Genomic DNA, 27,175 nt, shown 5'->3' with positions numbered 1-27,175 from the left:
GAAGCAATACTATAGCAGTGGGATAGTCTTGCATTGAGGCGACTGTTTTACGGCGGCAATTGCATTGGTGGTGTCCTTAGGGATATTTCTACTTTGTAGTTCCAGCTTTAGAGCGAACTATTAGAAAGTTTCAATATTTCTGGTCTGAAACGTACAGAGACAATAAAGATGCTTCTAGGTACCTTTACGAGAGTGTTTATACCCAGAAGAGTTACTAGATTAAGGCTGAGACTCGCGGCAAAGGGAAGCGTGTAAGCTTAAGTAATTCAACATAAGTAGTCGGGTAGACCTTAACATACGTTGGCAGCAAGTGTCCTGAGACATAATGAAAAAAAGGGACCATCTCCCCGCGAGGGGGACTCGAGTAAATGCGTCGCATAGGGGGTGGGTGTATTGCGTTAACGTTTAGTGTTTGGGGAGTTGGTGGTAGTGAATGCGTTGTGTCAGCAGCTTCTAGACGTAGTTTGAATGAGTCAAGGATATAAGGCGCGTTCGTAGCCTTTCATTTTGTGTCGGTTTTGTGGCGCAGTGGGAAGAGCACCATGTACCTCGCGTTCTGCCCACAGGTAGTGAATGCGTTGTATCAGCAGCTTCTTGACGTAGTTTGAATGAGTCAAGGATATAAGGCGCGTTCGTAGCCTTCCATTCTGTGTCGGCTTTGTGGCGCAGTGGGTAGAGCACCATGTACCTTGCGTTCCGCCCGCAGGGTCGTGGGATCGAAACCAGGCGCCGGTAAGTATTATTTTTTTATATAGTGTAGGGGGAGGGGTGCGGACCTGTTGTTGAGAGCGAGGAGGGTAGCGTGATGTGGGAGAGGAGGAGTGGGGGAGAGGGCGCACCTGGAACGGCTGTTGCGGACGCCGAGGCACGCCGACAACGCCGGGTGACATCGTGAGTTAAAGAAATGCTCTGCATTTAAAAAAGCCGTGATTTATCAACTATACCCTCTAAATATATACCCAAATCACCGCTCGGCGCAACTGGCATTGTCAGTTAATTGGCGGTGAGATGTTTGAGTGGCGCCCCCTGGCTCTGATGTCGGCTTACGAACTCGCACAGCTGTCATCTGCTTGTGAGAGGCAGCAGTGCCTGAGCTAGAAATCGCCTGTTCTGATGCTTTAGGGCATTAAAAAGCGTATTACAAGTAATTTAGTTACTTTGCCAGATTATGACACCTCTGAATAATCTCAAACTGTATCCCGCACAAGTTCGCAATACACGGGGACATAGATACCAACTTTCTTTAGAGAATTTATCAGATGATCATGTGTAACCCCGCCCTTTATAGCTTATTCGCGAGGTTCAAGGCTCAGAGCCCTCTGATGAGCATTCAAAATGCATAAGCTACCCTAAAGTATTTTAGAGGTGGTCTTATGGAGACTCAACAGGCATGCTACGCAGCAAGCAGCGTGTCCCTACACGCACATCACACAGCAGGAAATAAAACTGGTGTTTTTTTATTTCTTTTGTAATTGTTAACTTGTATCAGATGAGTGTTTTGTCTGTACACAACGCATTAATATTTTTGCACAGTCACAAATGTCTAATTATGAGGTTTGGGTATGTTTGGGACGCTCACAAAGTTCGTGTGGATATTTTGCTCAGGCTGTGAGGCATACAGTACCTTTTTCGGAAATTTGCTTTCGTTATGGCTGCGTACAAGAAGGTGCATATCCGCAACGTGCGTTTTTATTCACATGCAAATGCAATGAGAAGGTTTGTGCTACGCCACTGCGAAACAGCGTAGACAACGCAGTCCAGAGTACTTAAAAGCGGCTTTAGTGCCCCGAATTTCTGACGTTACCATCGTTATCGTAACGAACTGAATCTCAACCGACGTTACCATCGTTATCGTAACGAACTGAATCTCAACCCGGACAGGTAGGACATGATTATGGCGTTGAAGGTTTGATACACCCGCTAACGAAGTATATGTGCCGGTTTTTCGTATGACACGAATCGAAACCGATGAATATGTCCAAGCAGCTCTTTATTGTCTTCCAACCCCCTCAAGCGTAAAGAAGAAATCCTGGCCTACTCAGGATGACGTTCCATGAATTAAAGAAAATTACTCTTACTCTCTTGTCGTGGACGGGCGAGCCTACCCACTAACCAGCTCGATTTTACCGTTCAAAAAGTTTTCTTTTCCTCCTTCTCATCCTCCTCCTCTTGAGTGCAGTTTTTTATCGCATATTTGAACTTTTGCGAAGGTATGGCTGTGGTAAATGTACCGAAATATCTCTCCAGGCCTGAACAAACATAGTACTACTGTATTTTTACCGTAGACGTGAGTAGTTTTGCTCAATAAGCCTCCATACTGATTAGAAGCCTGGTATAAAGCCAGCACGCGCCTATACACACAATAGGTTATTTGGAACTCAATCTACCATTTTTGCGGCCCATAATGCATGTCGGCACACTTTCATGCAGTGACAACATAAGTGATGTGATACAATACTTTGCAGCTTTCCGAAAGGATGCGAAAACGTTTTTACTTCATCTACGATTAAATGCCTTCTGCTGAAGCCGAGAGCCCCGAAGGGATGGAATTTGTTTCGGTATTGCATTTAGCTGTTTTCAGTTATTACCAGCTGGCTGTTCCTTTTTTTACAAAGATTGCTCAATACAGAAGCTGACGCCTAACTCCGACTCTTCGCGCTCCGCACAGGACCAGCTTCGCAGGAATAGGGCGACGCCGGGAATGTTTCTTCCGGAGCGGTATCAAAAACTATACTTTAAATCACGCCTTGACCTAGTGTATGCGATTTTAAGCCTTTTGTTGTGATAAAAAGTTGCGCATACGCAAAATATGGTGCGGACAAGCATCAAAAGTCAACCGAGAGCAAAGAAACAGCAGGGAGAGCGAGTCCGAGTGAAGCAGACGACAAATGCCAAAATCCCTGAGACGACGTCACGGAGAGAGAAAGAGAGAATAAGGCGCGCTTTGCAGCGCCGCCCGTGGTCGCGCTCAGCGCCAATAGATAATCGCGAAGATATTATCGCTTGAGCCTATTATTTCAGTATTGTTGCTAGTGTACAGTTTAGTTGTATCCGGCTTTAACCCTACGTGCGCACCAAACACCTCGGTAATCAATAATAATATTCAACTGGGTTTGTTATCCTTCAGAATAGGTCTGCCAATGATGAGGCCTTTGATAAAAAACTACAAAATGGTTACTTTCTCCCCACCTCACCCCAAAAAAAAGAGATCTCGAATGGGATTCAAATTTATCGAAAGATGTAATTCACCTTCAACCGCCGCGGAGCAAGTATTCATTCATTCATTCATTCATTCATTCATTCATTCATTCATTCATTCATTCATTCATTCATTCATTCATTCGTTCATAAGTTGTTTATTAAGGGAAAGGTTGTAGAACAAAGCGAAGAACAAATTTTTTGTGCACCCATTGTAAACAAAAACACATCAAACAGAAATGCTCTATTCACTTGCCGACCTAAACCCAGCACGTCAACAGTACTTACCTGGCCCCGCAACCCTAATTTCAAGTGGAACACGTGCCACTGTTACGCTTCCTTTTTCTCAGGCAGGGGGAACTGCGTGCAAGGCGTGCTAGGTCACCGGCATTCACCGCCGCCGAGAGGCCTCACCTCAGGCGGTGAGCGGGTCGTTTACATAACGCCGCTGCATCGGAGAAACAACGGCGTGCCTCCGGGTCGCGTGCTGCGCCGCACTTTCTTCTCGATAAAGAGAGAGAGACCGAACATGTTCTCTAGCGATCAAGCCGGACTACTCGGCATACTCTCCCCTCCTCCACACTCCGCCAGGTAGCGTGCTGAAGGATAAAGAAGTGAAAATTGAGGTCACGTGGTTCCGGAACTGGCGGGTTGTCTCTCGAGTAGGAGCGAAGCGCGTTGTTCTTGTTGACGTTCTGCTTTTCGATTAGGACGAGCTCCCTTTCTCTACGCCGTCGCCTTCTGCACGTCGTTTCGCCGTGCTCAAGGGGAAATGTCATTTGATTGCAGGAACCACGATGGAGGTGGCGGCCATCATTTTTTTTTCGCTGGCCGAAATCACTTACGAACTGAAAAGTTCTAGCGCAGTTAAATGTGCCTACATGCCGTCGCACCAAACGTGCTGGGGTACTTTGCGTCAGCAATAAACAGTTTGTTTTGTGTATGGTAGAATCGAATGCACTAATTGGACACTTTCGGTGCTTTTCCAATATAATTAGACTTCTGGAGCGCTCTCAACCATGCTTTCGTCCAAAAAGTTGATGTTTAATAACAAAAATAACAAATTCACCTTTCATTCGCTTTAAATAGGCCGTGAAGACAAAATGCAGGTTTGTTTGATTAAGCAAACTGATTTGTCCTGGTAACAATGACACGAATTTTTTTGGAAAATAAAAAGTATTGAGATATCAGAGAAAATTAATAAAGCAGTGGCGAGACCCCCCCCTTTCAAACGGTTCCTCTATGACTTCACAGAATCTCGTTCGTTGTATTGACACCGCCGACCAAAGTTGCCGCCACAAACGACCACCCGCTTTGTGGTAGGCCTCAAGCTCCTTTTTTTTCATAGTACCACTTGAATGCTGAAGTGTAGTTGACACACTGACAACTATGTTTTTATCGCTACCCTATAACGCATTATTCCTGCACATATTGCGCCACTGTAGCGCGGAAGTTGACAGTTTTTCAATATTTCGTGCTACTTTTTGTTAAAAAACATCTTTTGTGGCTATAATCGATCTTAGTGAGGTATCCAAGCCTATTTCTTTCAAATTAAACAAACTTGTATTCTGTCTTCATGTCACATTTAAGATTTTGCCTTAACCATTGCACTTCTTTTTTAAATGAGCTCGAACACTCTACAAGAGACGATAGAAAGAGTGCGTGCCACCGCTGGCAAATAATACGTGCACTAATGGCGCTGTACGAAATTTTCGACCCGGAATTGGTGGCCTGCGGCTATGTACGTGGCCCCCGCCGACGTCCGTCACAAGCCTATAAATTGGGGTCGTCTGGCAGCGCTGTAACAAAAAGTTGCGCGGTGAGCCCCTGAAGAATCATTAATCTCTCGCATTGATGCCGTTGCACGCTTCCTTTGCCTCAGCGCACGTCAGCCTGCACTTGTATAGAACAGGTTGTCGGCCGAGCGTTAGCAGACTCGTAGCGGTTTGCAATGGTGCTGGCCACAGCGCGGTTCACCTTGCGAAACACTCAAAGGGTAGACTCAAGAATGGAAGACAATGTGCAGCCTCCAAAGCGGTCATTACGGATTACCTTCCCTTCGGCGCGCTCGAAGGTAATGCTAACACTACTGTATGTGCTTATCCAGTAACGTTAGGGAAACGCGGTTGAGATTGCATGACCAGCACTGTATGTTAACTTTAGTTGTACGTTTAATAAAAGATGCGCACTGTTTCAATGCTGGTAAATGCTATTCTAACGACGGCTGAAATGGACCGGACAACACATTTTTTACGTAAATAGACACATGCACCCCAGCATAGGCATAAGGAAAAGCGTCGAAATATGAGGACCCACATTTTAATTTTCTACAGTTTACTGAAGTAAGATGGCAAGTTGGGTTAGTTGGTGCAGATTCAGATTCATGGTGAAAAACAGAGCACGAAACACAGGGTCAAAAAGTGCGTCGTCCCATCTTCTTGTTGTCCCTGCGTTTCTTGCATTGTTTTTCACCATGAATCTGTACTACAGTTTAGTTCTCCGCATATATCGAGGCCATGACGCGCTGCGACAGCCGGTTATGTGCTCCATGCATTCTAGACGTGGTGCACACTTATTTGTATGACTATAACTTCAATATAATAGCCCCTTTTCTCAAGAAGGAATTGCCTTGCAATGAGAAATATAAACTTCACAACCAAGTCGCAAGTCGGTTTCACGTGCTCATAAGATTAATTAAAACCTAACCTTGCAAGCAAGCATTATAGCAAATTAAAAAACGGAGCGACGTGGTAATAATAGACTTTTTGCGGTTGTAATGCTTCACAGTGCAAAAAAAAGACAGCGTTCAAATTATAGAGCCACAAACAAACGCCGATTTCCCACCAACTTCTAAAGGAAAAAACATGTACTTAGATATACATTCACAACAAAGCAAAACATCACGTCAGGTCAAATAGTGCCATATCACAACCACATGGCAAGGGAATATGTTGAACGTACCATGAAAACTATCCGTTCAGCAACATCGCATTGACAGACAACTAGCCTTTTTGTGAATTCAGATTATGAAAGACACTAAATAAACTACCTCTTTTTGTGACAGTAAGGAAGGGATATAGCGCTACTGACCTCATGTGACGTTTCGTTTTTCTGTATATTAAAGTGTGGCTTTATGTGCCTCAAATGACGTATGTAGCGTCGGAAACGTCGTGCAGGAAAGCCAACTTTCACTGACCATGGTGATAGTCGTATACCCGCTCGAGGTCGGAATCTAAACTGGGTTCCTCGCGATATCATGCCGACGTACATACGTTAGGGCCACTCCGACACCGTCGAAGCAGTTCGGATTTGGAGAGGGGTGCATGCACGTCCAAAATTAGGCAAAAAAAAAAAAACCATGCACTCCTCCGTATAACGAAGACGACGGTTAAACGCGATCCTTTCTTTGCGCGAAGTAAGAGGCGCTGCGATCAAAGTTCAAACTGCGCGCGAGTCAAATGCAAAACTCGACGAGTTTTGAAACCGCCTGCCAGTAAAGACCAAACTGAGACGCCAATTAAGGAATCCTTTACGAGAAAGCTTTGCGGTCAACCATCGTCGTCGTTAGACGGAGGGGCGCATGATTCCAATTAGTTACGCGGGTATTCCATTAAAGCTTAGTTAGAAGTCAGCGCTTGTTTGAGACAAATTACTTTGTCCGTTGTCTGTTTCTGCACTGTGAAGCATTATGGATTACCAACTAGCCGGTAACCTCACCGTTTCAGGGTGGCGGTTACCTGAATTGCAGGCCAACCAAATGCTAGCGTTGTAAGCGCGCTCAACGACCACTTCTTGCCTTCATCCCCCTATGAAAGCCTATGGCCGAATGGAAAAAGAGGTCACGCTGTGGTGTACGAAACTTAGATAAGACTTAACCCCATATGTCGTCGCGCCACAGTTTGCACATGTGATTAGCCACGGCCAATCCGAGGGGCAGCGACACCAAGGAGGGACGCCATTTGCAGGCTGGGCTGCTGTGTCACTGGCTTAACACACCGCTCCCTTGGGGTGCGTTCGTGCAGAGAACCTCTCTCAGTAAAAAGACGCTCCAAAATAATAACTCTGAGCTATTTGTAGCACTAAACAGGACACCAACGAAGCGTCGCAGCATTCATCGAAAATACCTTATAGCATGATCATGCAAATTTGCAGCTGAGCCAAGCCAATACTTATCGCAAGGAAGCAAGGTACCCGTCGGAAAACAACAAGCGAGTACGTGAGCAGCATTTGCAAACACGCCCATCGTTCTTTTGATAGTGAGCGTTGAAGGCACCCCCTCTATTTGAAACGAAGTTTAGCAGCACTCAATGTAAGCAGAAAGCTAGCAAAAGCCAGCGGCACCTGCTACAAGCAAGCTGAGCGGCACCCACCCAGAGCGAGCCCGATTGCATCCATTGTCCGTCCGTTGTTCCTACAGCGGAGTCGTATGAGTGAGGCTAGGTTTCAATACATTTTCAAAGTCCTCACTTAAACCCAATGCTCCACGTAACTTTAAAGCGCGATTCATACCATAGTACTGCACGTTTCATAGCACAAACATGAACTCGGCAGAAGCGAAAGAGACCGAGCAGATGCGCAGCGCATAGGAGTCAGATCGAAGCAACGCGAAAGCTTAAGACGGAAGCGCATCGCCAAGTAAAGGTCCTAAGCGGACGAAGCCCTTGATAATGCGGGGCTGAAGCAAAACGTGCCGGCCGTTCAGTTGGGCATTATTGCTTTTGCATTTAGAACACTTATAACGTGCTCGTGTGCTCGCCGACCAACCATGTGTTAGTTGCGATGAGTTGAGTCGTAGGCGGCGGTTTCAATGTGGATATGTACGCGCCGAAAAGGGAGTGGTCTGCTCACTTTTTGTAGGAGTCATTTGGCTTGCAATGCAACGCAAGTCTCGCCCCAACTGACCTCGCGGCGGCGTGAGTGCAGTCATTACACATTATCGAATAATGTTTTTGAGGTTATACTGTATAGTGTATATAGTGTATATGGTTTACAAGTGTATAGAGTAGCGACAACAAAGACATGGTGACATTCAGTACTAAGCGTCAATGACCTTTCGGCTCCATTGCTCATCCACATGACGAGATGGCCTTCAATTTTCACGAAAGAGTTTTTCGATGGGATGAAAAGTCAGTTAAATGTAACGAAACATCCAAGACTTCCTAACGGGATAGAGAAGCAACCAAATAGTGACCCCACCGAAACCAAGCACTAGATTGGTAATGTGGTCCACAGAATGGCAGGTATTTCTGGGGGCTGTGTGACAGTGAAGCGCAGGGATTTTATAAGGGCCTGGGTAGTGCACGGGGTGACAGGAGCGGGATAAAACGCGTAGGTGCCGAAATAAGTAACTTGGCGATGCACTGCCCATCCAAATGCAAAGGCCGGTAAGAGGACCTCATCTCAACTGAAACTGCTTAAGAGGACCTTTTCATCCTCCTAGCAAGAAAAGCCACCTGGCAGGCACAATCTCACAGAGGAATGAGTGCTTGCGCGGGTCACTCAGGAGTTCCTTTCCGCATAAAAAGTTGGAGGAGGACTTGCCATCGTAGGCGCCCAAGGCGGCCAAGCGGTGTTTCTGGATGCCTGACAGAGTGCGCCTTGCGTGAGGATTGATGAACATCCTGATGTGTCTCTTTCAATTGTGCCGAACACTGTCCGTCGTGTAAGATGATGTATGCAAGGGGTGATTGGAAAGTACGCGTAAGCAAAATTCCTACCTCGGGGATGCAGCGTTTCTATCTGACGTTGACGGGTGAGAAAGTAGAACAGTGCATCGGTGTTTTCAAAACTCGCGTTTTCCGTTGCAATCCAAGCGTCAGCAGCCAAATAGAAGCGGACCTTAGTTTGTTGCAGCAGTACTCTGGAGGCCAATGGTGCTGGCATCTGTTCCGGCTTTCGGGTCTTTCGACGAATGCGGCTGGTAAGGTGGCAGAGAGGGGCCGTTCCGATGGCGCACCGGCTAGTCCTTTTTCGGTCGTCCAGTTAGAGGCCCGACACATTTGCTTGTACTCTACCACCTGTTACTCTTCATAACCAATACAGTTACCTCCGTCCTCAGACGTCAACTTAAAATCCAAAGTGTGAGTGCCTGGACATAAATGCCACTTCTGCGGCTCCGGGTGCCATTTTGTTCAAGTTTGTCACACTAAAAAACATCCCTGCGATATACCGCGGCCCGGAAGACTTCGCGTGCATGTTAACGAACTGTCCCTTTAACGCTAGGGTTCAGGAAAATGGAAGCATTTCTTGTTATTTTGCGTTTCCCACTCGGCCGGAAGTTGAAGGAAGGGCAAGTCACTTCTGCAAAATGTGGGGAAATTCTTTCCGAAGTAAAATTCCGGTGATGCCGCTGGTTCTGCCGGGTCACGTACACCTGCGCTCGAAGGCTTCCAGGAGTCAGGCAAAAGACAAATGTTGATTATGTATCACTCCGTCTTGATATGTTTCTGAGAAAAGTACATCAGTTTTTTTTATCCTATTTATCGTCCTCTTATGTTTAGCTTCGCTTGCTCCGCACATTATGCAGGGATTCGTGTGGTCGGCGACATATTTCCACAGTACTTGAGTTCACTGAACGCTTCGAAAGGCCACGCTTCTAGTGAAAAGAAACACAACCCAAGGTTAAGAACCTGCCTTCTCGTTAGTCGGCAGATTATAGGCGATACGTAATGAAAGCCTTCACCCTCCGAAACGTGTGGTTTACGTTACTCCGCACTAGCGTATTATTTCCCAGCGGTTTAGTACAATATTCTGGCTAAGTAAACCGCATTTCATAGGGTAAAAAATGAAGGAAGCTCACACGAACGCGTAGCACTTAAACGTAGTGAAGCTTGAAGCTGTACTTAACCTTCTCGACCATCACGGGGGTTTAAGACCACGATTGCAGCCGATTTTCTCCTTCTTCGCTGCCGCAACGACCTTTACTCCATAATTATTGCTATAAAAGTGAGCTTCTTTTGTTTTTTTCGGAGGACATAATGCAGTAAAAACTCGTTAATTGGAACTCGAAGGGAATCGTAAAATTGTTCGAATTAAGAGGAGTTCGAATTACCGGACGGGCGCTACAATGAATGGACATCGCGCCACACTGCGCGGGAAGAACAGAAAGAAGCGCCTCTGAACTCGTTATTGCGAAATAGGCGCTACTACAGGTTTGTATACTCGGTGACAACTTAAGAACGGCACCGGAAGTTGCCGCTGTGCCTTAATTATCACCGTAGCCGGATGTTTCTCCGCGCGGCGCAAGTAGGGCGTTACTGGGAATATTTGGAACATGGCGTGAGCCGTTCCCGTGATTTTTTGGACTTAATATGCTTATAAAAGACTCCAGTGACGACAAACAAACTGCGTGAGACAAGGCAGACGGTATCACGCATTCATAGCAAACCCCTTTCAAAACGCGCGCGCACTGACGTCACGGGTCCGGCGCTTTGGCGGAGTGATACACTACATGAGGTGGTGCCGTTCTTGAGTTGTAACCGACTATAGTAGGTGATTTCGTACATAATGGCACTGTTTATTCTCGAAAACACGTTTATATACCCGGCAGGGTCGAAGCAATCAAAATTAAAAGTAATCGGCCGCTCTGGAAGCGAAATAAGCTACTGCAGCAGCGTAGCGCGCGCGCTACGACATTGTCTTTTTTCTTCCATTCTTTTGCATCTCCAGTAAATTTGGTTTAATATGGATTTGCAACCCATTGTAATAATCACTCTGGGCTGACTTCTTCTCACACGAGCGATGGACACCAGGGGTTCCCAGTTCGAATTAACCGTTCTGGATACCGACGCGTTCGAATTATCGGGAGTTTTTCCCCATTGAAATACACAAGGCTGTGCCGGGACCAGGACGTCAGTTCGAATTAACCGAGTTCGAATTAACGAGCTTTCAGTGTATTTGGACATTACATTGGAGGGGCGTATATGCTACGACGTGCATTTCTTGTTCCGGGCAAGGGTTGCCCCGATTATTGCGAACGCTGGAGTCTTTATCGTTCCGAGCAAGGGTTGCCACGATTACGGCGAATGCTAGAGTATTTATTTTACCAATTTTGGCCAATCTCTCTATACTCGGTTACAACTCAAGAATGGCACCACCTCATGTAGTGTATCACTCCGCCAAAGCGCCGGACCCGCGACGTCAGTGCGCGCGCGTTTTGAAAGGGGTTTGCTATGAATGCGTGATATCGTCTGCCTTGTCTCACACAGTTTGTTTGTCGTCACTGGAGTCGTTTATAAGCATATGAAGTCCAAAAAATCACGGGAACGACTCACGCCATGTTTAAAATATTCCCAGTAACGCCCTACTTGCGCCGCGCGGAGAAACATCCGGTTACGGTGATAAGGCACAGCGGCAACTTCCGGGGCCGTTCTTAAGTCGTCATCAAGTATAAGTGGGTATGTTTGGCTTGACAAACATGCGCCAAAGACTCTGGGCGGTCGCCGGAAGGCACGTACACACGAAAGCTCGGAATTTTCTCGATACTTTTAACTGCGTACACAGGAAAATTACGATTTACTAAAAAGCTTCGCTGTTAAAAAGCTTGCGCTTCAAGTCTTTAAGGGGCCGGAATTTCCGCAATAATTTCTGCCCCTAAGTGAAACCCATTTCATGCACAAATTTGTGCTCTTTGTATCAGCGCCGGGGAAATGGTAGAAGTAAGTATTTCATTTGAACGGAGGAGAAACCGTATTTCCTATTTTTTTCCGAGACCCCATGCAAATGTTCTTTTGCAACGATGCTTATAAATAGGCTGTAAATAAAGGGTCAAAAAAGGCACCCGTGGCATCGAATCCAAGTGACGTCTCGTCTCGCCGTTGTTCCATGCGGTCGCCTATTTAACCCGGACTGTCGCCCACAGCGATGTCGTTTTATCTGGTGCATAACCCCCACTGTAAAACAAAAGCCCTTCAGTCGGCCAGGTCAGTCTCATAAAACTCTGTGTTAACTCTCGGGAAGCAACAAGCGAATGCGGTAATACGTATCGACCGCTTAGAGGACGGGGTCCTGGGCGCGTTCTTGTTCGCCGACGTGACGTCATTCACCATGGCTGGCCTTCGACAATGCATTTCTCTCCGTGGCCTTCGCTGGTGCCCGTGCGCATCGGCGGGCGCCGGCGCAGCATGATGAACGAATTTGATAATTTGTTTTCCAGTGTTGATATATGAATGCGGACTTGGTGTGCAACTAAATGGCGTATATGCCAACGTTTATAGATGACTTCGTCAGAAAAAAACACCACATCAACGTTGTTTGAGCGCTGTTCGAATGGCGTCTGTGGTACGGTTTTCTGTTCACGCGTTTCGTCCAATATAAGGAGTCTGGTGGCTTTTGTTTTCCCCTACTTTCATACGTTCGTAGGGCAACAAAATAAAAGCCCCATGGCTGTAAAACTAGGTGGTGGTGGTAAAACATCCATTAGAAGTAAGCGGAAGTTCGGGTTTGAAAGCGGGAGAAGACCTCAGCCCGGAGTCTCTGCGGCGGCTTCTGACCTGCGTGCCCGGTCCACCAACTGTCACTGGTCCTAACAACTTAGTTCTGCATGTATTAATAACGTTCTAAACCCTGTTTTGGATGCTCTCCTTTCCAGCCGGCGCTTTCCAGTCGCTGTGGACGGACTATTTTATGAATATGAGGGCTATAACACAAAATGATCCTGCATGGGTGTGGAAGTTGTATGTTTCTCCTTGACTGCTTCTTCATGTCCCGACATGCGACTAAAAAACTGCTCAGCCATGTCAGCTACCTTACAGCAGACGCGGTCAGCCTTCCATACATGTTCCGCGTTATGAACTGTTGACTGATCGGCATGTGTTAGCAATTGCGTCTCCATGTAGGCTTGTCTTGAAACTTCCATATGGCGGATACAGTGGACGGAGAAATCGTATAGCTGCGGCGATTAACGGGAAGCGCCCTCGTGCACAAACCGCAAAATAATACTTAACGTGTACAGTGAAGTTTTTCAGCGCTCAAATCAAGATATCAAGCTTCTTTCGCGCATGAAACTTATTCCCGACCTGGCACATAAGGCCGGTGGTGTGAGCATTTTATTTTGATTTTTTATATTATGCATTAACATAATAGCAATGGTCGCATATGCGACATGATAATCTTTGGTCGTGCTTAGCTTTCATTTTTACTAATTCATTCGCGAGTTAATTTTGTCAGATTTGCCGAAGCAAATTGTATTTATTCTCCTTAACTGTGATAGCCATGCATACCGCGGATTGGAACCCTGCGTAGGATTTCATTCCGTTGAGGCGCTTAGTCAGACTACGCTGAAAGAGATAGTCTGCTTCAACGTTAACAAGAATTGCGCGACAAAATGTATAGGCTCCGAGCTACATCTGAAATCGATAAATGCAAACGTTTTTTTTTCTTCGTTTGCTTTTCCACTCTTCGTCTCATCTACCTGTCGTAATAGGCGCGACACACCCAACGTGAACTGTCGGGAGAGCGTGACTGAATCACGCGTGTTGGTGGCGCGTTGGACACTTGAAGTTCCGTTACATTGCAGTGCTTCCGCCAACGTTCTCTTCCATTTCGCATCCGCTAACATGAGCTCCGACTGCGTCGACAACAATAAATTATGACTTTTCTTCGTGTCTAACCCATTTTGATAACGACGCACTTCGAGCGGGCAACGGCAGTGTATACGGCGAAAGCGGAATCGGCAAAGGCCAGTAGCATAGAGTTAATACTGGCCAGTAGAGGCTAGTGCGACGCTAGCGCCATTTGGCACAGGCGGGCCTAACTACACTCTGTACACGGTTTATACATCCAGCGATGCTTCTAGTATTACATTATATTGCGTGAACAATAGACAGGTAATGACTGCAACATTTCCACGTCGCCCCGTCAGCAGAGTCGCGTCGCTGTGTCACTGGAACGGGTAGCACAGCACACACACACAAAAAAAAAGGAGTGTAGAGAACTCGTCGAGATGGCTACCTTCAAGAAAGGGAATGCGTCATCACCGAGGAGTCGTGTCTCTGTTTCTCTTTCCTGCCCTTCCCCACTCGCCTGTCTTCCCGCCCAGTCCCGGCTTGGCAGTTTCCGCTGGCGCGCTCCTACCGCAGATGAGCGACTGAACCAGGCATCCCTACTGTCGACGCTTATCACCGTTAACGGCTACTGTGAAACTAAGTGCGGGGTTGCGGCAGTTCCGAGTAGACCGAAAAGGAATACGGAATGTGTTCGGCAGCGGCGGTGTCCTGAACCTGTGGAAGAACGGAAGCAGCAAGACGCTCACGCATTCGTAACGCTCCATCAAGAGACGTTACTGATAACTGTCACGAACAAAGAATATCTTCGGCTCTACACAGGTAAACCTATTCCACCGGGCGAATAAAGCCTCCCTGGTGACTCACATGCCGCATGGAGGGGTTGCAAGGGTGGATTGGTGGCGGTGGGGCACTCACAACTGCCTTCACGCGCATGTTGCTGCCGAACTCATGGTTACCGTTGGGGCCTATTTGTCCATATTGCTCCACATCAACGTCCACTACGGACGTTCGCCTTGCGATGCGGACTTGCCATGGCCTGCAACGTTCCAAACAGTGACTGTACCCAATCCGAACAGTCAGACTTCAAACGCTGCTTTTGGACAGTACCACCACACCATCTTAGACTCTGCTGACGAGAACAACCAGTTATAGTGCGTTTTGTCCAACTTTTCTCAAACGTATTTCACTCGAGGGCAAGCTTTCTAAATAATGTTCAGTACTACTTGTTGTTAGGCTACTTGGTAGCATGCTTAGATGGATGACTGCGCGTAAAAGGCAGGATAGGGAAAAAATACTGCCCAGATCCTGACTTTCGTCAGAGTTCCGTATTTTGCGTTTAGTTAATCATCCAAAAATTTTGAAATCAAAATAAAATTAAGAAGCACTGTTTCAGTAGATACATAAATCAACAGAATTGTTTTTTGCGCATGGGGTATGTGCAAAAAACGCTGGTGTTATTCTTGCAAACAAACATTCCAAAAACGTTTTTCTTTATCCCCCCCCCTCCCACCAAATTTCTAGTCGAATATGTTTAGTTCTAAAATGATAGCTGCTTGCCAAGTGAGTGATGTTTAAATAGAGCTATTGCAACCACCCCATCTCATGTTCCCCAGGGAAAAGCGGAGGGACTCCTGCTTTTTGAGAATGCAGGCCACTCTCGACGGGGAGCGAAGCCACTGAATGGGCCAGTAATAAGATATTCTCTACGCCTCTTCACTTTTGTATCGCAACCGATAAACTCAGCTTACGCAACTTCGACGTCTACTCCCACAAAACCAGTGAACCAGTTTGAAACGCCTCTGAAGAAAAAGGCTCGGCTATAAAAGAGTTCTCTGGGCACTCAAGCATCTTTACGTGCTATGAAGAGAAAGACTGGCGTAGAATAGCGATATAGGTACTTGTAAAGCGAAGCTTTCAGCCTCTGACTGCGGTCGTGTGTAGATTACCTAAAACGCCCTGCAGGGAAGCCAACTTTCCCTGACGTTGATCATGGGTGGAGGGAAGAAAACAATGATTACCGTGGCCGCAATCGGACATCCGACCCTCGCCTTAGCCGAGTTCTGTTAGATGGCACCATTCCGACACGTTCGAGGCAGGGGGGATAATTGGAGAGTGTTGAATGGGCATGCAAAGTTAGAAAAAGAATGCCCCCTTCTGTTCAACAACGACGATGGTTGAACGCGAAGCATTATTCGTGCGAAATCAAGTGGAGAAGGTCAATGCCGCTGTGATCAAAAGTGCCAACCGTCGGCGAGTCAAAGTATACAGACTCAGACACAATCAAGAAATCCTGCGCGAGAAAGCTCCGAGTTCAACCATCGTCGTCGTTAGAAGAAGGGGTGCATGATTTCTATATACAGGTCTGCCTGTCGACACAGCACTAACGGTCTTTCACCGTTCTTAATCTATCTTAACCTATCCTAATCAAGCTTAGTCCCACCTCTAATCCCACGTCGCTCCATAATTAACTTTGGTAATGATTAACTTTGGTAATGAGTGATGATATCTTACGGATGGCTGGCATACTTTGGTTTCCTACTGGCCTTTCTTTGGCAACGTGGGTTTCTGCGTCATTCATGGCGATGCCGAGGCCATTCATGGTCACCTACCAATTAGAAGGGTAGAAGAGCATTAACTCGTGACATACCGCAGTATTTAGAACAATTTCTGGCTTTTTTTCATGAGTGCTGATGCAATGAAGACAATTTTCGCTTTGGTATTACCTTTAATGGTCCTGCCTCGAAGGCAAATCGCAGCCACAATGGCCGCAGAAGCGCTAACTGTATAGACAGGAGCTCTTACAAAGGCCGGATGCAAATGGACTATTCTTTGATGTAAGACTTCATTATCTTGTATTGCGGTGAACGCCACTAAGTAAGCAATGAAGCGAAGCCAGTTACGCCCTCTTTTCCGGGAAACAGGCAAATTGTGTGTCTTTGTGTTGCGAAATGTTCGTTACGTTACAGTTGGATGAGGCAAACGAATCTCCTCAGGTCTCCGGAAATACTGGCCGTGCGCTTGCGCATGGCTCGGTGCCCCTTTACGGAGAAAGCCTTGTATGTCTTATTGTTCAGTCGACCTTCAACGTCCTTGGGCGAACCACCCTATTCAAAAGACCTTCCTTCGGAAGAACAAAACCGCACGGGGTGTTCTGTACCATATGCGTACTTCCATTGCGGGAGGTTCGCTTCATCATTAGTGGCCGTCAAAGTCCGTCAGCCCCTGATGAAGAGAACAAAGGAACCCAGCCGAAACGATCGACATGAAAAGCAACGAAGCCATTGAGGCTGCCTAATTAAAAAGAAAAAAATTGGATGACGAAGCGAATTTGCGTGGACGTCGATTTAAGAGTTTCCCGTTCAATAGTAGTGCCTCAAGAGGAAGGTATATTTGGGCGCTGAAAGTGAATGTGGGAATGTATTATAGTACGCTGTAGAATAAGAGAAAATGAACCAAAGTAAAATCTCGTGTTTGTTTTTGTCCTCTCCGCGTTCCGTTTAAGGGCCAATAAATGCCCTTTAATCACCACCGTATTTAACCGCCACTTGGGCTTTCGCCTTCAAGTCGCCCTAAAAGGAACCGGCCCGCAACGGGCTCTACAGTTTTTAAAACGGACAGTCTTTCTTGAGCTACCTCAAGTAACAAAAGCTTGATGTGGGCGAGTTGGTACATTATGCTAAAAAAATTATCAACGCAGCCATTTCCCGTGCCAACAAACGTTCTTCGCCTGGGCAAGACGAAATCACCTACGAGGCCATATCTCACCTGTCTCACCACTCTCGATTACGGCTCCTGGAATACTACAATTCACTCTGGCTCACTGGCACCGTACCTTCAGAATGGAAACTAGCAAAGCTCGTGGCCATCCTGAAGCCTGGAAAATCACCCACGAGGTATGATTCTTTCAGACCGATAGCTTTGCTAAGCTGTGTCGGTAAAATTATGGAAAAAATGATACACAGGAGAATGACCTGGTTCCTTGAAAGCAAAAAACTTTATCCACCTGAGATGAACGGTTTTCGCGAGAATAGAGCTGCCATCGACAACGTAATTTCCCTGGTTTCGTCTCTAGAAGACGAATTACATAACGGATACATCCCCATTGCAGTATTCTTGGACATAAAATCGGCATTCGATTCCGTTTTCCATGATGCAATCCTAACATCTCTTGCTGCTCTTGGCTTCGGGGGAAAACTTTATGCGTGGATAGCAAACTACCTACAGGGGCGAGAACTCTTCATGTGCACTCCAGAAGGCCCAACGTCCTACTACGCTATACAAAAAGGAGTGCCTCAAGGGGCCGTTTTGAGCCCTCTCCTGTTCAACCTGACACTCATCCACCTAAAGCGAGTCCTCCCGCGTGGCGTACATATCACACTCTATGCGGACGACATCTGCATTTGGAGTGCGGCGCGGTCACGTCGCACCACACAACAAAGACTGCAGAAAGCTCATGCGAAAATATCAGCATACCTTTCGCCAATAGGACTGCATTTATCCTCTGAGAAAAGTGTTTCGATGGCTTTTACTCGCAAGAACATGAAGCAATATCCATTAGTCCTCGGAGGCCGTACCCTGCAATATGTACGTACTCAAAGATTCCTCGGAATCTTAATAGACCGCAGTATTTCGTGGGCTCCGGAGGTTAAAAGGCTCCGTACGAGAATATCTGCGATATCAAAGATCGTCGGGTATCTTGCCGGTAGTCGATGGGGCAGTGACTGCCGCTCCATGATACTACTCTGTAAAGCCTATGTCGACGGCATACTGCGCTACAGTCTCCCTGTCCTCCAAAATCTGTCACCAACAAGCAGGAAACAGCTAGACGCGGCAAGAAATAATTGCCTCCGTATCTGCCTCGGACTTCCCAGAGGGTCGTCGTGCTTGGGTACTGTCGCTGAAGCTGGCTGTCTGCCCTTGGACGTGATTAGGCTCCAAGAAACCGTGCGGATACACCTGCGACATCGGATGCACGCCAAAACCCGTACAATAACCCGACTGATAGAAAATGGGAACTCAAGTTTCGGTCGAACATTGAAGTCGTTGCACCTTTCGATTCCCACCCAGGCACCAAATTCAATGCCGTCTCATTTCCCGCCCTGGACCCTATCGCCATTGCATATTAGATGCAACATCCCGGGAATCGACTCTAAAAAGAATATGAATCAAAGCGGCTTGTTACAGTTGACACTCTGCCACATTTGCCGGCTATACTCAGGCACAAAACAAATTTTTACTGACGGGTCGTGTACGCCTGACCGCAGTTCCTCCGGGATCTTCATCTCGTCCACTGGACAGACGTTCTCTTATCGTCTCGAGCGGGCAACGTCATCTATGTCAGCCGAGCTTCACGCCATCAAGGAAGCCATCCGGTACATTCTCCGCCAACCGCCGGGGCAATGGACCATCTTCACAGATTCCAAGGCAGCCCTCCAAAGTCTACTGCGCAACGACTGCTTCAGCATTCACGAACACGCCTCTCGTGAAATAACTTACTTGCACCACCAGGCCAAAGACACTGGGCACCAAGTGACATTTCAGTGGCTACCAGGCCACTGTGGTGTTCCAGGTAATGAAAAGGCAGATGAAGCAGCTCGCAGGGGCCTTCAAATGCATAATATGAGGAAGGTCTTCTTCACCAAACATGATGCCTCAGCTATGACGAAGGCACTTGTTTTAATGGAGCGGAACCGTCTCTGGTCTCTTCCACAGCACCACTATCCGTTCTTGCAATACATAGACCCCGAGCTGAGGATTAAGCTGGCAGAGCGACTTCCGCGCCGACTAGAAACTTTGTATCACCGATTACGACTCAATGCAGCGCTTACAAAAACTTACCTGTTTCGACTTGGCGCCACCTCGAATCCTTACTGCGATAACTGCGGATCGCCAGAAACCGTGGAACACGTACTGTTAGAGTGCCCCGCTTACATGCTCGCAAGGTGCCGTTTGGAGCAGAAGATCGAACACCTACGCCCAAGACCAATCAGCCTACAAGTGCTCCTTGGCCCCTGGCACACTCCTTCAGCACAACGCAAAGCACTAAAGGCGTTGTTTGAATACCTGGACGAGATCGGCGTCACTGAACTGATTTAAACTACTGAGAACATGACGTTCGTCGAACTGTTCACACAAACTACATGATGCCCGTTTCTCTTTTTTTTTACTTCTTCTCTTCTCTTTCTTCTGCCCTGTATCTATAGGGCCTTTTCTACCCTCCCCTACCCATTCCCCCGCCGAGTAGCATGTCGGTGGTACGATTCCGGCAAAACTCTCGGCTTTCTCCTCTAATAAAGAGCTTTCTCTCTCTCTCTCTCTCGGCGCTAAAACAGGGACGAAGAAGAAACACGTAACACGTAACACAGCTACCTAAACACGGAAATTTCTGTGTCTGTCTGTCTGTCTGTCTGTCTGTCTGTCTGTCTGTCTGTCGATTTACCCGCCCGGCCAAAAGTTTACAGAATTGTTGAAAAATACTTTTATATAGGCAACATATTTACCAGTACCAAATGTGGTGCAATGTTCGTATTTTTCAGCATTGTTTAGCAAAAAAAAAAACACGAGGCATATTTGACGCAAGCTGCACTCGTAAGTGGTATTTGAAGTGCTCTTTTAATTAAGTATACAATGTGCTTGATGTTGACGCAAGCTGTCAACACGTAAGTGGTATTTAAAGTGCTCTTTTAATTAAATATACAATGTGCCTAATGTTTGCGATAGAAAATAAAATAATTCAAGTTGAAAACAATATTTTGACACAGAAATACAAAATGAGCACGCGACGAGTCTCTGTAGCGCGTGGCGCTGTTTCAAGTTCAACAGTAACGAAAGAGAGGCAGGGGTGGCAGAAGGCTGTCCTCTTTTGACGACTTTTGCAGCGAAGTGAGCATGCATGCGGCCATTTTTTCCCCTAAATCTTAACTGCTTTCAGAACGCAGTCAACAAGGGCATACAGTATTCAGAATAGGGGTCACAAGCGCCCCGGCCAAAACTCTGCTCTGCTCCCGTCAGATAGCCGAAACTTGCTCAGAATATTTTTTTCTCTTTACTGTCTGGGAATTGTTTGCGCGCTCGAACGACGCCAATATTGCCGCGACACCGCTATTTCAGTAGCAGCAATGAATGCCACCCGCCGCGGTGGCTCAGTGGCTAAGGCGTTGCGCTGCTGAGCACGAGGACGCGGGTTGGATTCCCGGCCACGGCGGCAGCTTTTCTGATGGAGGCGAAGAGCAAAAACGCCCGTGTGTATGAGATTTCTGCGCACGTTAAAGATCCCCAGGTGGTCAAAATTAATCCGCAGCCCTCCACTACGGCGCGCCTCATCACCTGCGTCGCGTCGGCGCGTTAAACCCTACAATCAATTCAATTTCAGAAACCCCACAATAGCAAATTATTATTAGTTTCTCAGTAACAACAAAACCGAAAAAGTAAGCGTGTATGCGGAGACGGGCAAAACAAGCAGCACCGCTCTGTGCTGACGAAAACTACAGCTTTCGTAGTGCTTCCCAGCCCGAAGGAGAGATACTGCACTGCTCGGCAACGCTCCGGGTTCCTTCAGGGATAATATAAGAGGCGGAGTGAACTTATTGCGGTCGGGCGCACAGTGATTTGCGATTAAGTGTCAGGTATGCCCCAAACATCTAGTCTTCCTCCCCAGATGCGTGGGAAATCAGGATTAGGTAATTGGGAATGATAGGTGGCTGCGTTGAAGGCTTTGGATATTTTAACAGCCCCTCATTGTTCGGTAATTATTCTTTATGTGCTAAAACATGGCACTCACTGGCCGAGTCGTTTCACTAAACCTGGTGCACTGACGTTTCCAGCAAAATTTATTGGCGTTGGTGTTTCTTCAGCTCTCATGCTCCACTCTCTTTATGACTCAACTCCCTCACTACGGCCTTCATTAAGTCCAAATCTTTTGTTACAATAAGATTAATGGGGCACACTTTGTACCTTCGGTCAAAGCGTCGGGCTCAAAAAACGTTCCTCGTGGAAGCAAATGGCTTGGTTTGTTGTCTCTGGCGAAAAAAGCGAGATTGGCTACAACTAGAACTGTTAGAGCGTTGGTTATGTTAAGTCGTACGTGTTAGCGTGTCTGGCTTCTGCCGGTGTCTTCACAGATTGGTTAAGTACCGTCATACAGCCATTGGCTTGTGTCCAGTTTCTGCAGTGCGAGTAAGGTTCAACAGTGGTCAGGACGTAACCAGTCATTACAGCTTTTAAACTTTCGCAGGGAAACGTTGGCTCTAGAATATGTGCGCGTGTGCGTGTGTTTGCGTGCGTAAGGGCGTGTCTGTGTGTATGTGTGTATGTGTGTGTGTGCATTCAGACACAGGTGGTAAAATATCTCAATCAATAGCCACAACTCGGAAAGCCACGTCGAACTCGAATCTGTATCCTCGGCGAAACATGAACGTGAACCATAACATTCGGATCGTGATTTGCGTAGGATGTACTTCCACAAACGGATGTAAATATTAAAGACAGGTTGCTGATCTGAAGTTATACCAAAACTCTCCTCAAAGATTCAAGGTACTTCGTACATGTGCAACGAGTGCCTCCGTAAAGCATTACGTTTTAAATATGTTACCATCTACCAGAAGCGATGGTAAAATCTACCAGCAGTCGTTGTCACCAAATACATACAACGCAAAGCATTTGAAAGAAAGTGAAGTGTTCTTAAGTTCATCAGCAAGTCCTCTTTATTACGATAAAATGTTCGTCAAACAAAATCGAAAAGGGTAAGTATAGCTGGTCTGAGGAAACCAGAAATAGTTGTTTGTCGCCCAAACCCATAATTGCAGTTTCAAGCAATATAGGGAAAAAATTGGCGAAGCTTGCACTAAGTCGCGCAAGGATTGAACCATAACGAATCTGGAGGATTTATTTCTATGTAAGCACTGAAGAACACACAACCACGCATCGCATTAGGTTTAAATTTGTTTATTTAATGTTCTGTCGTCGCTTTCTACCGTAGTAGTAGCAGTCATCGTCATATCCATTTTTATCGTCGTCTTCCTCATGCGTGACTGGCGGGCCTTATCGTTTTGTCCGCAGGCATTTACATTTCTCCCAAAGTGCAACGCCACAGCACACGCTGAGCAACCGGTTATACGCGAACTGGGGGTCTGTAGCGCGAGCTCTCTTGTGCTCTCCCTTTGTGGAGCTGACGCACGTGAAGTGTTTTCTTGGTATTTTTTGCGAGCGGCCCGCACAAGACGGACGACGCCGTTCGCTCCTCGTAAAACGCGCGCTCACGTGCGCGGTAAACGACGGAAGTAACTATGACACGGAGTTTTTTGATGATGCCGCACACATTACGGAAAGCAACAACAGCTCCGCTGTTCTGTTTAAAAGTACAAAGATTGCAAGCACATGATCGAACGCATTTTGCTTGAAGCACGTTCGGTCACGTCTTTTGTAATGGAAAACACCTTCACTTTTAAGAATGCTTCGCCACAGTGTTATCCTACTGGACGATGAGGGAACTCTGCGCCCGCACAGATATACGGTGGCGCAGCCATCACACGTGCATCAAAGGCGAGTGTGCGCTACGCTGACGTCATCGTACATTCTAGCAACACCTGCGAGCGGTGAAAACTTTCCGCTTCCACTCGCGCGCCATCTGCTGGGACAGTGCCTTCAGTGCAACTTTCTACTGACGAGCTTTGGAAGAGCGTCTTGGCGAGCACCGGCCTGGACGACCAGCTTCGGCTGGCTCAAAGGGCTGTCGATGCTGCCCGCGCTCAAGGCATCCTGGACTGAGGACGCCTCCTTCAAGCTTCAGTATAATAGCCCCTGTTGATTTCAATAAACGTTTATTCTTTCTATCTCTACGGAATTTTTCAGTCACGGTCGATGTCGACGATGACGCTGGCATCTGTGAGCCGAACCTGTACAAGCCTATTAGGCTATCTGGCTATGAGTTTTTTTCAATCAGCCACAGGTGGGGAGCCCCGCAAAGTTGCCCTTTTCGTCAGACGTGAGCTCACCTACGTACACTACCATGTGAAACCTTCCAGGGGTAATGAGTCCGTCGACCTGACCATCAGGATAGGCGAACTTACATTCACACTTGTGGATGTGTATCTCGGCATCTCGCTTTAATCGCAAGAGGCTGCAGGACACTTTGGGGAGTCATTTCAGGACCAAGGCTTATAGAGTAACAATGACAGTCATTGCGCGTGTAATGTTGCAACAGCTGTGAACCTACCCCGTGGTCACGACGGTGATGCAACTCACCACGCGTTACGTCAGGTAGACAGTAGGAATGAGCGTTTAAAAACGGGAGACGGTGGAGTAATGAGGCAGAAAAATAAACAAAAGACTCAATATGGGACCAAAATTTTAAAATGGTTATTATGGTGCGTATTACAGCGAACTATCGTTGGTACAGATTTCTTCGGTCGTCCGTACACTGAAAGAGGGTAAAACGAAGAAGGAATGGGAAACAGAAAGACCGGGGAAGCGAAGGAACGCGACACAGCCGCTCGCTCAGGCTAGGCTTAAGGTCAAAGAGAATACCTCCTTATTGACACACCCGTAGCCATGACGACGTGCACAGCCAGCCGCCAATCATGTGGATACTGCCGCCAGGCAGATGAAGCACGGGAAGCACGAAGAATGAACGAGAAATGGAGGGTATGAAAGGAGCAGCCCGGCACATCACCAGTGCTACGGTGGCGACGGCTGTCATCTGCCATGCCGAGTAACATTGAAGTACGTCTGTAAATGTTAGTTGTAGAGACTAATGCGTGCTTTTAAACGTTATTGACATGCACACGACATACACTTACTGAATTGTGTTATTGCCAACAGCTGAACTGGGCATTCACTTCTGCAGAGCAGAATGACACATAGATTTTTAAAACTAAACTACGTTGTTACATCCAGCCAGATGTCTTGGGGTAGCCTTAAAGATAAGGCTTCGTATGAGTGTATTGTTGCAGAGCGCACCCCAAGTATCTTCTTCTGTGTCATATAAACCTAATTCTATCATTTCGTTCATAACTGCGATGTTATATTATATTTTTGCCCACACCGGTGTTTCCTGAGTAGTCGCTTAATGAAGCTTTATATCGGTTCGCGCCTACAGTCGTAAAATTATACACAAAATTGGAAGTGTGTAACCATTGTTAACATGAGTAGTACACAATAAACGGACATTAAAATAGAGACCTTTTAGAACACTGAATTTCCGTCTTTATACGCTACTCCACAAATGAATGATCTTACGAGAACGATAGAGCACCCATGACAACTGCTTTAAACATTCATTTTTTTCGTGAACTGTGAACTAGTTGAAGAAACTAACCGACCCCTGATTATTGAAGCCACCCCTAACATTTTAGGGGCACAGATTTTCTATCAGCCGCGGTGGCCATTTTTCAGGCGGAGGAAGAGAACTAAAACGGCCCGCAAGTCTAATAGTATCCATACCTAGTCTTCCACTACACGTCACCTCATACCCCAGGTGTAGCTTCAGCGCGCCAAAATTTGAATTGGTTTTGCTTCAGCCAGTTTTCGGTCAGTACTCGTGCGCAGATAGCAAAACGAATGTTATCCTCGTGTCCAGAGAACACGATCAGCGATGACGTTGGCGATCAAAGATGACGATGACACGTTCATTTCTTTGCAGCGCGTTGTCCTGAGCAGAGAGCAGAGCTTGAAGGTGTTGGGTTCTCATGCAGTACCTAGCAAAGTCTTTTAATTTTGAAATTTATATTAAAATTTGTTAGCCGGCAATCGCCTCCGAACCAAAATACGTTCTCTTTCCTGCTTTGACATCGACAGACGACGCCATAGCTTGGACAAGAAAAGTCTTACAAGAATGAAAATGGTTCGAAGCTAGTTTTTGCGTCGTTTCATCACCGCTACCAAGGCTGGCATTCCAAAGGAAGAAATGTTCGTTTACTGGTTAGTTCACAAAATATACTTACCTCTGAATTAGGATCAAGCAGCGCTGTCCGAAGCTACCACTTCAAAACTCCGTCACCTCGAAGGCGTTGATGCCAGGATGCGTTCGGGGGTGGCACGGGTGAGGACCGCAGGAAGCAGTACAGTCTAAGAGGAGCGACGACGGAAGATCGAGGTGATGCCTACTGCCCTCACGGACTTCCGTCGCCCGACTGCGTCCCGTTCCGCCGCGCTTCTCTCAAATGCTGTCCCGGGGCCGCCCTGGTGAAAGCGAAGTCGAAGCCGAGGGGAGGGCTAATTGTTCATTGTTTATTCAATCTGGCTCCGCGAGGGAAAAGAAGCCAACGGTCGCGACGTACGTGGCCCCGTCGCCCTTTCCCCCTGCGACCGCAGAGCTGAGCGACGATGGTGTGGCCCGGCGAACAGATGTGGGCCAACGATCAACGCTCGCCCTCTTCGAAGCTGCCGGCGCCGTCCCCGCTGCGGTAGTGTCCGACCTGTGGCACAACCTCGTTAAGCCATGAAGCAACGAGGCTTGCGTGGTAAGCAGCGGTGGGAAGGGCACGCGAGGGTTGATTGAACTTGCCAGAAGGTTGAACTGCCGGCCCGTTCCGGTGTGTTGCCACTGTGATGATTATACCAAATACGCACAGACGCACACGCATAAGTCACGTTGTCCAGGCGTCAGTGCAGCATCTACGGCCATACGTATATGTGTATGGTATTGCTGGATGTAGTATATGGTTGCACGAAAACGAGTGCGGATGAAGCATTCGAACAGGTCCGTAAACTTTACACGCGCAGTACCCTTAATATGACCCCAAACAAGGCAATCATCGGCAATTCGTTTCACCCTCTTTCGGAAGACACAGTGCTCGTGTCACCCAGAAATCGTGAGGCTTACGTTATTTGCTTGGGTTTGGGCGAGTTGGTTCATATCGACTTGAAAATTCAGCTTGAACGGAAACCACAGGACTCAGGAAGGAAATACGGACACAATGTATCAGTGTTGGGTGGGGATACGTATTTGCTTGCATGAGTTTTAGGTGGTTTCTTGGGCCTTTTGTCTCCGCGGCAACGGTGTTACAACCACACAATCTCACACACCCGTGGTTTTCGTTCAAGCTGAATTTTCAAGTCGGTTACGTTCTCTCGTTAACGCTGATGCTAGCTTTACCACTGAATTTAACGGGACAACGGAGCGGTGATAAAAAACGCTTTCACCTTTTCCTTCGATCGTGGCTGGAAGCACTGAAAAATCTATACTTATTACCAGCCCAGAACAGCACGATGGGGTTTGCCCTCCACAGCTCATATCTTATTAGTCTCCGCTTTGCTTTTGTCGAAGTTTTCCTTCAACCGGGCAACACAATTACATTGCTGCAAATGAACATAGGCTGGTTATAAGCGGCATATTACTTTCTTAACATCATGCAATGACTTCGGAGAACCAACAAAAACCATTTGAGCGATATTTTACATATCATCATCATCATCATCATCAGCCTATCTACGCCCACCACAGGGCAAAGGCCTCTCCCATTATTCTCCAATTA

General features: G+C 47.0%; 1 protein-coding gene across 1 annotated transcript in view; it reads right to left on the bottom strand.

Annotated features, from left to right (window-relative positions):
- Positions 1 to 25,900, bottom strand: part of LOC144161946 (putative defense protein 3) — a 35,387-nt gene extending 9,487 nt beyond the window's left edge. Inside the window, exon 1 of the mRNA XM_077692502.1 lies at positions 25,643 to 25,900. The gene's annotated coding sequence lies outside the window, so the exon portion shown is untranslated. The remainder of the gene's footprint in view (positions 1 to 25,642) is intronic.
- Between the last annotated feature and the right edge of the window lie 1,275 nt (positions 25,901 to 27,175).

Source organism: Haemaphysalis longicornis, unplaced genomic scaffold (genome assembly GCF_048455015.1).
Source record: "Haemaphysalis longicornis isolate Haplotype H1 unplaced genomic scaffold, Haemaphysalis longicornis Haplotype H1 scaffold_12, whole genome shotgun sequence".
Lineage (NCBI taxonomy): Eukaryota > Metazoa > Arthropoda > Arachnida > Ixodida > Ixodidae > Haemaphysalis > Haemaphysalis longicornis.
The sequence above is the reverse complement of the archived record's forward strand: the minus strand, read 5'-3'. Positions and strand labels throughout refer to the sequence as shown.